Source organism: Thalassophryne amazonica, chromosome 20, assembly GCF_902500255.1.
Source record: "Thalassophryne amazonica chromosome 20, fThaAma1.1, whole genome shotgun sequence".
Taxonomy (NCBI): Eukaryota; Metazoa; Chordata; class Actinopteri; order Batrachoidiformes; family Batrachoididae; genus Thalassophryne; species Thalassophryne amazonica.
The window spans coordinates 24008873-24021415 of NC_047122.1; the positions used below are offsets into that span (position 1 = coordinate 24008873).

The 12543-nt window shown below is 42.1% G+C and overlaps 1 protein-coding gene across 4 annotated transcripts in view; it reads right to left on the reverse strand.

Annotated features, from left to right (window-relative positions):
• LOC117501926 (zinc fingers and homeoboxes protein 2-like) overlaps positions 1-12543 on the reverse strand; it is a 175793-nt gene that overhangs the window by 91421 nt on the left and 71829 nt on the right. For all 4 annotated transcript variants that reach the window (XM_034160892.1, XM_034160889.1, XM_034160890.1 and 1 more), the window contains one exon: positions 10905-10938. The gene's annotated coding sequence lies outside the window, so the exon portion shown is untranslated. The remainder of the gene's footprint in view (positions 1-10904; positions 10939-12543) is intronic.

Below are 12543 nucleotides of genomic sequence, written 5' to 3' on the forward strand. Positions count from 1 at the left end.
TCAGACGCAGAGATCACAAAAACCAGGTGAGAACTCCGAACTTTAACAGCTGTTATTTTCCAAAGGTATTTATTTGTTCAATCTTGAGCTTAATGCAGTGTTTAAGCACAAAACGTGACTGATGAGGAGAAACAATTTCAGAAATGCAACAGAAACAACCACAAATCAGAAAAAGTTGGGACTGTATGTAAAATGAAGATAAAAATAAAAATGTTGCACCATTCCCAGTTTCTCCACTCACAGAAGCCAAACGTTCTTCCAGAGTTGTGTAATTATACTACAATAATAGAATATAAAGAAGGGGAAAAAAAGAAAAAAAAATAGACAATATATTCGTCAATCGCAATTATTTGTCTGACAATTAATCGTCTCCAGAAATTCCTAATCGTGACAGCCCTACTTGAGATCAGAGCGCAAAATGCTTGAGGATTTTCGAAATGCGGTGTTTTCTGTATCGATTTTCTATTAAATTTTTTTGGTTTTGCGCAAAACCAGAGGTAATAGCATTATAATATTATTTTGGTTGGTGGTGTGCCGCAGGATTTTGTAAATATAAAAAGCGTGCCGCAGCTCAAAAAAGGTTGAAAATCACTGGTCTAAACAACGGTATGAGTAGAATCCACGAGTGACGGCTTAATCTACTCATGTTATTTGTATATAGGAGTCAAAGCACATCCTTCAAATTCCCATGGCAACAAGTTGTAACTGAATTACAATAGAATAGAATAGTCTTTATTGTCATTGTACAGGGGAGGGGTGGCAATGAAATTGGGGGTGCTCCCGCTGAGCTACTGTGTACTACAAAAGAAACCAGATATACACAACAAAAAAATAGTTTAAATATGAAACATGTACTATATACATACACACACACACACACACACACACACACAGTGAGGAAAATAAGTATTTGAACACCTGTGAAAATCAATGTTAATATTTGGTACAGTAGCCTTTGTTTGTAATTACAGAGGTCAAACATTTCCTGTAGTTTTTCCACCAGGTTTGCACACACTGCAGCAGGGATTTTGGTCCACTCCTCCATACAGATCTTCTCCAAATCTTTCAGGTTTCGAGTTTCAGCTCCCTCCAAAGATTTTCTATTGAGTTCAGGTCTGGAGACTGGCCAGGCCACTCCAGGACCTTGAAATGCTTCTTACGGAGCCCCTCCTTAGTTGCCCTGGTTGTGTGTTTGGGGTCACTGTCATGCTGGAAGACCCAGCCATAACCCATCTTCAATGCTCTTACTGAGGGAAGGAGGTTGTTTGCCAAAATCTCGCAATACATGACCTCATACATCCTCCCGTCAATACAGTGTCGTCCTGTCCCCTTTGCAGAAGAGCACCCCCCCAGAGTATGATGGTTCCACTCCCATGCTTCACGGTTGGGATGGTTTTCTTGGGGTTGTTCTCATCCTCTAAACATGGTAAGTGGAGTTGATTCCAAAAAGCTCTATTCTGGTCTCGTCTGACCACATGACCTTCTCCCATGCCTCCTCTGGATCATCCAGATGGTCACTGGTGAACTTCAAACGGGCCTGGATATGTGCTGGCTTGAGAAGGGGGACCTTGCTGCCCTGCAGGATTTTAAACCATAACAGCATCATGTGTTACTAATGTAATCTTTCTGACTGTGGTCCCAGCTCTCTTCAGGTCATTGACCAGGTCCTCCTGTGTAGTTCTAAGCTTTCTCAGAATCATTCTTTCCCACAAAGTGAGATCTTGCATGGAATCCCAGACCGAGGGAGATTGACGATCATCTTGTGTTTCTTCCACTTTCTAATAAATAATCATAACAGTTGTTTTCTACCAAGCTGCTTGCCTGTTGTCCTGTAGTCCATCCCAGCCTTGTACAGGTCTACAGTTTTGTCCCTGGTGTCAGACAGCTCTTTGGTCTTGGCTATGATGGACAGGTTGGAGTGTGATTGAGTGTGTGAACAGGTGTCTTTTATACAGGTAACAAGTTCAAACAGGTGCAATTAATACAGGTAAAGAGTGTGTGAGCCAGAATTCTTGCTGGTTGGTAGGTGTTCAAATACTTATTTGCAGCAGTAACATACAAATAAATTATTTAAAAAAAAATATATATATATATATATATATATATATATATATATATACATTGTGATTTCCTGATATTTTTTTAGATTATGTCTCTCACAGTGGACATGCACCTAAGATGAAAATTTCAGACCCCGCCATGATTTCTAAGTGGGAGAACTTGCAAAACCGCAGGGTGTTCAAATACTTATTTTCCTCACTGTATATATGAGATTAAATACAGTTTAAAATGACAGCATGGTGGCTTAGTGGTTAGCATGGTTGCCTCACAGCTAGGCGGTCATGGGTTTGATTCCCATCTGTGCCCTTTCTATGTGGAGTTTGCGTGTTCTCTCTGTGTTTGTGTGAGTTTCTTCCGGGTGCGCCGGGTTCCTTCCACATTTAAAGGCATGCAGGTTAAGTGAATTGGAAACTTTATAACTGTCCAGGTCTCCATTGCAAAGAGGTCTTGATCTCAATGGGATAAACCTAGCTAAATAAAGGTTAAATTAAAAAATAAATGTGGCTTAAAACATTTAGAGCAGTGATTGTGAACATGGGGGTGTGTGTGCGTGTGCGTGTGTATATATCCAAGGGTGTTTGCAGTATGTATGGCCCAGGGGAAGAAGCTGTTTATCAGCCTGCTGGGGTGGGACTTTGTTGACCTATAGCTTCTCCTGGAGGACAACAGGTCAAACGGGGTGGGCAGGGTATGATTAGTCTCCTGTGATGGCCTTGATTCTCCTAAGGCAGAAGGATGTTGCAATGTTTTCCAGGCTGGGCAGAGGGCAGCCAATACTCTTTAGGGCAGTGTTAATGGCCCTCTGCTCCGCCTTTCTGCCCTCGGCTGTGGAGTCTGGGTACCACACACCGACAGTATGTCAGTAAGCTCTCCACCGAGGAGTGACAGAAGGACAAAACAGCTTTGTGTCCAGGTTGTATTTCCTGTGGACACACAGGATGTGTAGCTGCTGCTGGGCCTTCTCAACCAGAGCCCTGATGTTAGCGGTCCTGGTGTGGTCTGTGGAGATGTGGGTGACCAGAGACCTGAAGGTGGTGACAGTTTCCACCTGTTCTCCATTTATGAAGAGGGGTGGTCTTGTCTGTTCTTCTTGAAGTTCAAGAGGAGTTCTTTTGTCTTATGAACGTTTACGGTCAGCAAAGCTCTCGATTTACCGATCGAGCTACGTTCCGACCCTCATCTATGGTCATGAGATTTGGCTCATGACCGAAAGAACAAGATCGCACGTACAAGCAGGCGAGATGAGTTTTCTCCGCAGGGTGGCTGGGCGCTCCCTTAGAGATAGGTTGAGGAGCTTGGAGTCGAGCCGCTGCTCCTCCACGTCGAAAGGAGCCAGCTGAGGTGGCTCAGGCATCTTTCTCGGATGACCCCTGGATACCAATGTGGAGAGATGTTCTTGAGCAATGTCCCATCAGGAGGAGGCCCCGGGTAAGACCCAGGACACGCTGGAGGGACTATGTCTCGCATCTGGCTTGGGAATGCCTTGGGGTTCCCCCGGAGGAGCTGGGGGAGGTGTGTGTGGATCGGGAGGTCTGGGCGGCTTTGCTTGAGCTGCTGCCCCCACGACCCGACCTTGGATGAAGCGGAAGAAAATGGATGGATGGATGGACATTTGGCGTCAAGTTGTTCTCTGCGCACCAGAGCGACACTTCCTCCACCTCGGTTTCACAGTGTGGAATGTATGTATACAGCTTTATCAAACTGCTTTCCGTTTTTGCCGTCTTATGGTATTCCACTGTCCTGTTTTTGTAAGTTATTGTACAACATTTGCTGTTCATAATCCCTATCTATATTCCATAATGATGAAAACTGCAACATACCCGATATTTATAGATCTAGGCGTGCTGTCCTCCGTGAGGTAAAAGCCGTGGCTGCATCATATTTACTCATTGTGACATGTTGTACTTGCTAGCGACATTGATTGCATATTGGTGTGACAATAAGTGCCATTTCGGCTCTAGCTAGCTGCACTGTAGCAACGGTGTTGCTGCGAAGTCTTAGTGGTGTCATGATGACATGGCGGGCAAGGTACATTTTGTGCCAAATGCCCAAAAAGCATCACAAGCTACATATCATGGCGGTTATAGAACGTGACAATGCGAGAAGGTGACAGCCCAGCAATAGGACCTCCAAGGACGAACTAGAGGATGACTGGCTTCTTGCCATGGTGACCCAGTCTGAAAACGCGGCCGTGTTTTTAAATCTAGCCCATAATTTGATTTCATCTTCTGGTTTTAATGTGATGAACTACATTCACTGTTTTTGAGAGCTGTAATTTGGGTCAATCTGCTTTAAAAATGGAGGAATAACTTAAGTTAGACTGGTATTCAAGTGTGAGAAGGTATTTTTAAATACAGCTGGCTGGCTTTTACTTACAGATGACGTTAAGGTTTTGTCTGGCTGGTTCAGTTTTTCCTTTGTTTTTAAAATTGTAAATATCAGCTTCTGGCTGGTTGATTTCAGATTTATAGCTTTGTGATTCTTTAATAGAACTTTAGAAAGAATGAGACACACTGTGTGTGTGTGTGTGTGTGTGTGTGTGTGTGTGTGTGTGTGTGTGTGTGTGTGTGTGTGTGTGTGTGTGTGTGTGTGTGTGTGTGTGTGTGTGTGTGTGTACACAGACTGGCTGCACACAATGATGCTATTAACAATTAACCTGAATGTGCACATCTATAGGATGTGTGCATGTGCACCGGATATGTAAATGAGCGTCTGTGGCATATGATGCAATGTGCATGCAGCAGAGCCAACAGAGAGATATTCTGGCACAGGAGACTTGTGTGTGTGGGAGCGAATACTGTAAAACTGCAAATGTGCGTACTGATGGTGCATGAGCGATTGCGTAAACAAGTGTGAAAGAGAAAGACAAAGTGTGTGTGTGACTGGGTGATAATACACATGCAAAAAATGGGGGAGAAAAAAAAGAAGCTCAGCAGGAGGCATGTTTCAGCAGCAGGAGGAATAAACGTGTGCGGTGACCAGCTGGTATTCCACATGTGGAGTCCAGCAGAGACCCACTCTACCGTGCCGTTACACTGCATTTGGATATCTTTGTTTGTGTTCGCCTGCCAGCTGGTATTTAATTCAGTAATTCAATATAAATACAGAACGCCACAGGACTGATGGAGTAGGTCACAATACGAGTATGAATCAGTACATCGACTTGTAATATTATTTAATAAAAGTCACTACGTTTCAGCGTCAACACATTGATTCAGGATATGATTCATATCAATGAATCATCACAAGGCTCAGTGTCAACACAGTGAGTTGCGACACACTTCATATCAGTAACGAATCATTACAGGTTCAGTGTCATCACAGTGAGTTGCGACACACTTCATATCAGTAACGAATCATTACAGGTTCAGTGTCATCACAGTGAGTTGCGACACACTTCATATCAGTAACGAATCATTACAGGGTCAGTGTCAACACAGTGAGTCACCAGGCATTTCATATCAGTAACAAATCATTATAGGGTCAGTGTCAACACAGTGAGTCACGACACGCTTCATATCAGTAATGAATCATTACATGGTCAGTGTCAACACAGTGAGTCGCGACACACTTCATATCAGTAACGAATCATTACAGGGTCAGTGTCAACAGTGAGTCACCAGGCATTTCATATTAGTAACAAGTCATTACAGGGTCAGTGTCAACAGTGAGTCGCAACACACGTCATATCAGTAAGGAATCATTACAAGGCTGAGTGTCAACACAGTGAGTCACCAGGCATTTCATATCAGTAACGAATCATTACAGGGTCAGTGTCAACAGTGAGTCACCAGGCATTTCATATCAGTAACAAGTCATTACAGGGTCATTGTCAACACAGTGAGTCACAATGCATTTCATATCAGTAACGAATCATTACAGTGTCAGTGTCAACACAGTGAGTTGCGACATTTCATATCAGTAACAAATCATTATAGGGTCAGTGTCAACACAGTGAGTCACGACACACTTCATATCAGTAATGAACCATTACAAAGCTCAGTGTCAACACAGTGAGTCACGACACGCTTCATATCAGTAATGAATCATTACATGGTCAGTGTCAACAGTGAGTCATGACACTTCATATCAGCAATGAATCATTACATGGTCAGTGTCAACAGTGAGTCGCAACACTTCATATCAGCAATGAATCATTACATGGTCAGTGTCAACAGTGAGTCGCAACACTTCATATCAGCAATGAATCATTACAGGGTTCAGTGTCAACATAGTGAGTTCCAACTCAATTCATATCAATAATGATTCCTGATGAAGTCTAGTGTCAACACAATGAGTAAGAACTATATTCAAATCAATAATGAATCATTACAGGGTTCAGTGTCAACACAATGAGTAAGAACTATATTCATATCAATAATGAATGGGGCTATTCCACAGAGTGTTCTTCCTTTCCAGTTTTATCCCAATATCAATTCGGGGTGAGTTTTGAAGCATCATAATAACTTCTTCATCCATCGTTGTCAATCTTGAAGAAATCACCAAGCCCTGCTCATGTCACTGCAGTGATTGGGAACATGCTCGAGCTCATTTACACACAAACACCTCCCCAACTGATGACTAAACATCCTCCTTAACGTCCATTTTCACACAAACATTAAGATGGGCAAATACCAACTACATCGATTATGTGCACACACTCGCACACACACCAGATGGGTTTTAATCCCTCGTTGCCATAAACAAAAACAAAGTGTTGGATGAAGCAGACAGAGAGACCAGTGTGTGTCGGTGCAACTCGTTGAGCATCCTGTTAATTCCTGCTGTGGCGTCAAACAAAACTACTGAGTCACAAACACAAAACAAGCTAATGCTGCACAGATGTAGTGCTGATCTAAGGACGTAGCTTTCCACACCACACCATTTGTGGCTGCGTCCTAGAGTTATGCCAACATACAAGTGCTGAACACGAATTTTAAGAATCAGCAAACTGACTTTGCAGACCTTCAACAAACCTCCAACATTTAGTCCCACAATGCCCATAAAACACTTATTCAGTCACCCAAATTACTACAACCCCAATTCTAATGAAGTTGGGATGTTGGGTAAAAAGTAAATAAAAACAGAATACAATGATTTGCAAATCCTCTTAAACCTATATTCAACTGAATACACCACAAAGACAAGATATTTAATGTTCAAACTGATAAACTTTGTTTTTGTGCAAATTTGCTCATTTTGAAATGGATGCCTGCAACACATTTCAAAAAAACTGGACAGTGGTATGTTTACCACTGTGTTACATCACCTTTCCTTCTAACAACATTCAATAAGCGTTTGAGAACTGAAGACACCATGGGTCATCATCCACTCTTCAAAACCCGGCAAAAGTAGCAAACAGAGAAATAACACCATCTTTTATGCAAGCCGTCAAAATGACAGCTATGGCCATTCTAGGTAGAAACTCTCAGAACCTCTGTTTTGTTTTTTGTAATATTAATAAATATCAATGTTAGAATAACATGTACTCTTATTTAGGAAAAGTAAGGACCCTACAGTTACACAGATTTAATCTGTATGAAGTTATTACATAGCAAATTTAAAATTTTGTAGGTGGAATTCTTTCCCATTCTTGCTTGATGTACGACTTCAGTTGTTCAACAGTCCGGGGTCTCTGTTGTCGTATTTTGCGTTTCATAATGTGCCACGCATTTTCAATGGATGACAGGTCTGGACTGCAGGCAGGCCAGTCTAGTACCCGCACTCTTTTACTATGAAGCCACGCTGTTGTAACACGTGCAGAATGTGGCTTGGCATTGTCTTGCTGAAATAAGCAGGGACGTCCCTGAAAAAGACGTTGCTTGGATGGCAGCATGTGTTGCTCCAAAACCTGGATGTACCTTTCAGCAGTGTTGGAGCCATCACAGATGTTGCCCATGCCATGGGCACTAACACACCACCATACTATCACAGATGCTGGCTTTTGAACTTTGCGCTGGTAACAATCTGGATGGTCTTTTTCCTCTTTTGTCTGGAGGACACGACGTCCATGATTTCCAAAAACAATTTGAAATGTGGACTCATCAGACCTCAGCACACTTTTCCACTTTGCGTCTGTCCATTTCAAATGAGCTCGGGAACCAGAGAAGGTGGTGGCGTTTCTGGATGTTGTTGATGTATAGCTTTCGCTTTGCATGGCAGAGTTTTAACTTGCACTTGTAGATGTAGTGACGAACTGTGTTAACTGACAATGGTTTTCTAAAGTGTTCCTGAGCCCACATGGTAAGATCCTTCACAACAAGGGTGCCCAAGTTCGGTCCTCGAGCTTTATCTTCCTGACACTCTTAGTTGTCTCCCTGTTCCAACACACCTGAATTCAATGAAAGATGCATTAGCATGCTTTTAATGAGCCTTTCATTGGATTCAGGTGTGTTGGAACAGGGAGTCAACTAAGAGTGTCAGGAAGGTAGATCTCGAGGACCGAACTTGGGCACCCCTGCTTTACACAATGATGTCGGTTTTTATTGCAGTGCCGCCTGAGGGATCAAAGGTCACAGACATTCAATGTTGGTTTTCAGCCTTGCTGCTTACATGTAGAAAGTTCTCCAGATTCTCTGAATCTTGATTATATTATGGACTGTAGATGATGGAATCCCTAAATTCCTTGCAATTAAACTTTGAGAAACATTGTTCTTAAACTGGTGGACTATTTTTTCATGCAGTTGTTCACAAAGTGTTGATCCTCGCTTGATCCATCTTTGCTTGTGAACGGCTGAGCCTTTTGGGAATGCTCCTTTTATACCCAATAATGACACTCACTTGTTTCCAATTAACCTGTTCACCTGTGGAATGCCCCAAACAGGTGTTCTTTGAGCATTCATCAACTTTCCCAGTCTTTTGTTGTCCCATCTCAGCTTTTTTGAAATGTGTTGCAGGCATCCATTTTCAAAATGAGGAGGCTTGAAGAGGATTTGCAAATCATTGTATTCCGTTTTTATTTACATTGCACACAACGTCCCAAATTCACTGGAACTGGGGTTGTACAACACATTACCAAGCCAAAGGTTAGCCAAGTAATGATAGAAGACAATAAGCAGTAGCTATTTTCATAATCAGTTCATGAAAACAACATGTACACTCAACAAAAATATAAACGCAACACTTTTGGTTTTGCTCCCATTTTGTATGAGATGAACTCAAAGATCTAAAACTTTTTCCACATACACAATATCACCATTTCCCTCAAATATTGTTCACAAACCAGTCTAAATCTGTGATAGTGAGCACTTCTCCTTTGCTGAGATAATCCATCCCACCTCACAGGTGTGCCATACCAAGATGCTGATTAGACACCATGATTAGTGCACAGGTGTGCCTTAGACTGTCCACAATAAAAGGCCACTCTGAAAGGTGCAGTTTTGTTTCATGGGGGGGGGATACCAGTCAGTATCTGGTGTGACCACCATTTGCCTCATGCAGTGCAACACATCTCCTTTGCATCATCCGTGAAGAGAACACCTCTCCAACGCGCCAAACTCCAGCAAATGTGAGCATTTGCCCACTCAAGTCGGTTACAACAACGAACTGGAGTCAGGTCGAGACCCCGATGAGGACGACGAGCATGCAGATGAGCTTCCCTGAGACGGTTTCTGACAGTTTGTGCAGAAATTCTTTGGTTATGCAAACCGATTGTTTCAGCAGCTGTCCGAGTGGCTGGTCTCAGACGATCTTGGAGGTGAACATGCTGGATGTGGAGGTCCTGGGCTGGTGTGGGTACACGTGGTCTGCAGTTGTGAGGCTGGTTGGATGTACTGCCAAATTCTCTGAAACGCCTTTGGAGACGGCTTATGGAAGAGAAATGAACATTCAATACACAAGCAACAGCTCTGGTTGACATTCCTGCTGTCAGCATGCCAATTGCATGCTCCCTCAAATCTTGCGACATCTGTGGCATTGTGCTGTGTGATAAAACTGCACCTTTCAGAGTGGCCTTTTATTGTGGACAGTCTAAGGCACACCTGTGCACTAATCATGGTGTCTAATCAGCATCTTGATATGGCACACCTGTGAGGTGGGATGGATTATCTCAGCAAAGGAGAAGTGCTCACTATCACAGATTTAGACTGGTTTGTGAACAATATTTGAGGGAAATGATGATATTGTGTATGTGGAAAAAGTTTTAGATCTTTGAGTTCATCTCATACAAAATGGGAGCAAAACCAAAAGTGTTGCGTTTATATTTTTGTTGAGTATATTTATAAATTTATACCGCTGACATTCTGACAGCCACATTGCCTCTGGTGATGACTGGTCAACTGTGTGATGGTGCTGGTCTATCAGCTTCTTAATTGGCAGATAAAACACTTTTTGTGAAACCACAAACAAAGCAGTAAGTTGAATTAGTCCAACAACTGCTATTCTATAAATATCCTGTCTGCAGGGACAGCGGTTCATCATCCAACCTTCTCCAAAACATGATACTCTGAGACTACTTTACCTCCGCTGTGGCAGATGGGCTGTCTGCAGGACTGTACTGATCCCTTAGACACCAGCCTTATGTAACTTATAAAGTCATTGTTTTATCTCTCCCTAGGAACATTAAAAACAGGTCACAAGTCCATCTTAAAATGTATTTTGTTTACATAGCGTACCTCAGGGCTCTGTTTTCAGGCCTCTGCTCTTTCTGAATTCTGAACACGATATGCCAAACAGAACATGTCTGTTGGTAACCAGGTTTAGTGTTAAGTGGTGCCACCAAACCACTTTACTTTAAGACACTAGAAAAGAAGCTTTTTACTAAAATTTATAGAATATGTTAGTGTGATGAAGTTGAAGCCGCTGAAAGAAGCTTTGAGAAAAGAATGGGGCTGATGATTACTTACTGTGTCCACTGTGACTGGATGACAAGAAAGAGACCTGTGTGGACAGAGAGAAAATAATTTAAGACTTTATACATTACTTTCTCAGCTATCTTTCTACGAAGAATTCTGGTTCTAGAAGCAGTTTTGTTTCATAATCTGTAAAACTGCTGTACAAATTAGTAAATCAGCTCACAGTCACCAGTTTGCACAAGCACTACTGTGGAACTATTCATGGTCCTGCTACTTTTTTCCCTACTTAAATAAGAACTACAGTACCTTTATAAGTTTTAAACTTGTAAACAGTTGCAAATTCAGTCACATCTCAGAACAAAGCAGACGACAACTCAATGTATATTTGATGAGTTAAGCATGTCGTAATGTTCGACCAAATAGTCCACCCCTACCATGGGTGACGAGAGCTCAAGAGCAGTGTAACAGGTTGCATTCCAATCCATGGTTGATGCCAAGATCAACATGTGTTCAAAACAGCAGGCAATATGCACATGTACCACTCCTTCCAGAGGAAGGACCTACAACACTGTGGTATTTGGCAACGGGTGAGTGGGTCATGCATACATAGGTAACATTTTACTCGAAGGTATCGTCACAATAGTGACATAACACTGTCATAACCGTTACATGACAGTCATGAATGCGTCATAAACATTTATGACTGCTCTCATCAAGTGTCAGCTTTTTGTAATGACAAGTTGACATTTTTTGGGTTGTCTTGATGATGACAAGACAATCAAAGTGACATGACCAGAAGTTGTTTTTGGTCTTTTTCATCTTCAGCTGCATGACAACCTGTCAACTTGTCATTACAAAAACCGAATGACAATGACACTAGTCATAAATGTTTATGACATTGACATATTTCTGACACGTTTATGACTGTGTCATGTAACAATTATGACAGTGTAATGTTACTATTATGATAATACCTTCAAGTAGAGTGTTACCCATACATGCTGTGTTGGACTGTGTCAAATGTGCTGCAAGTGTGATTGTACAAAAGAAAACCTTGCAAAGCACCATGAGGAATTGACGCAGGTCACAATGCAGAAGTGTTACACAAAACATGCTTGAAATCAACAAATGTGACCCAAACTGATCAAAACACAGGAGCCCTGTTTGAGTTACAAAATAAACACTGCAATGAGATACACAGTTACGCACAATCGTATCCAGTCATTGCGATGCATGCGGCCAGCTTTAGCTGTCGCAAAGATTAATCCAACAGGCCTTTGAACCTTTAACTTTTGAACAGATTAAATTCCACTGGTGGAGTGAGAAGTAACTTCTAGCGAGGCCACATTGTTTAAATATGAATTTCTGGTCGCAGCAACAAACATACATCAAAGTGGATAAATAGAGCCAAACTTGCAAAATACACAACTAACAGTGGATTCCTCCTTGAGGCAGACACACAAATATTTGGTGCAGGTCTGGCTGTTTCTGTTTCGACCCCTGAGGAAGATTTTGTGGAAAATTCATGCAGCACGAATGCAAACGAGACTCATAGAAACAGAAATCAAGCGCAGAGACGGTAATGTTACACAGATGTAGCCGTGGTCAAAGTCCCACTTGTACATGTTTTCTACTCTGATACTGTTTTGCGCTCCAAGAGGAAAACCAAAAGAGCAGAAGGGCGGTCGAG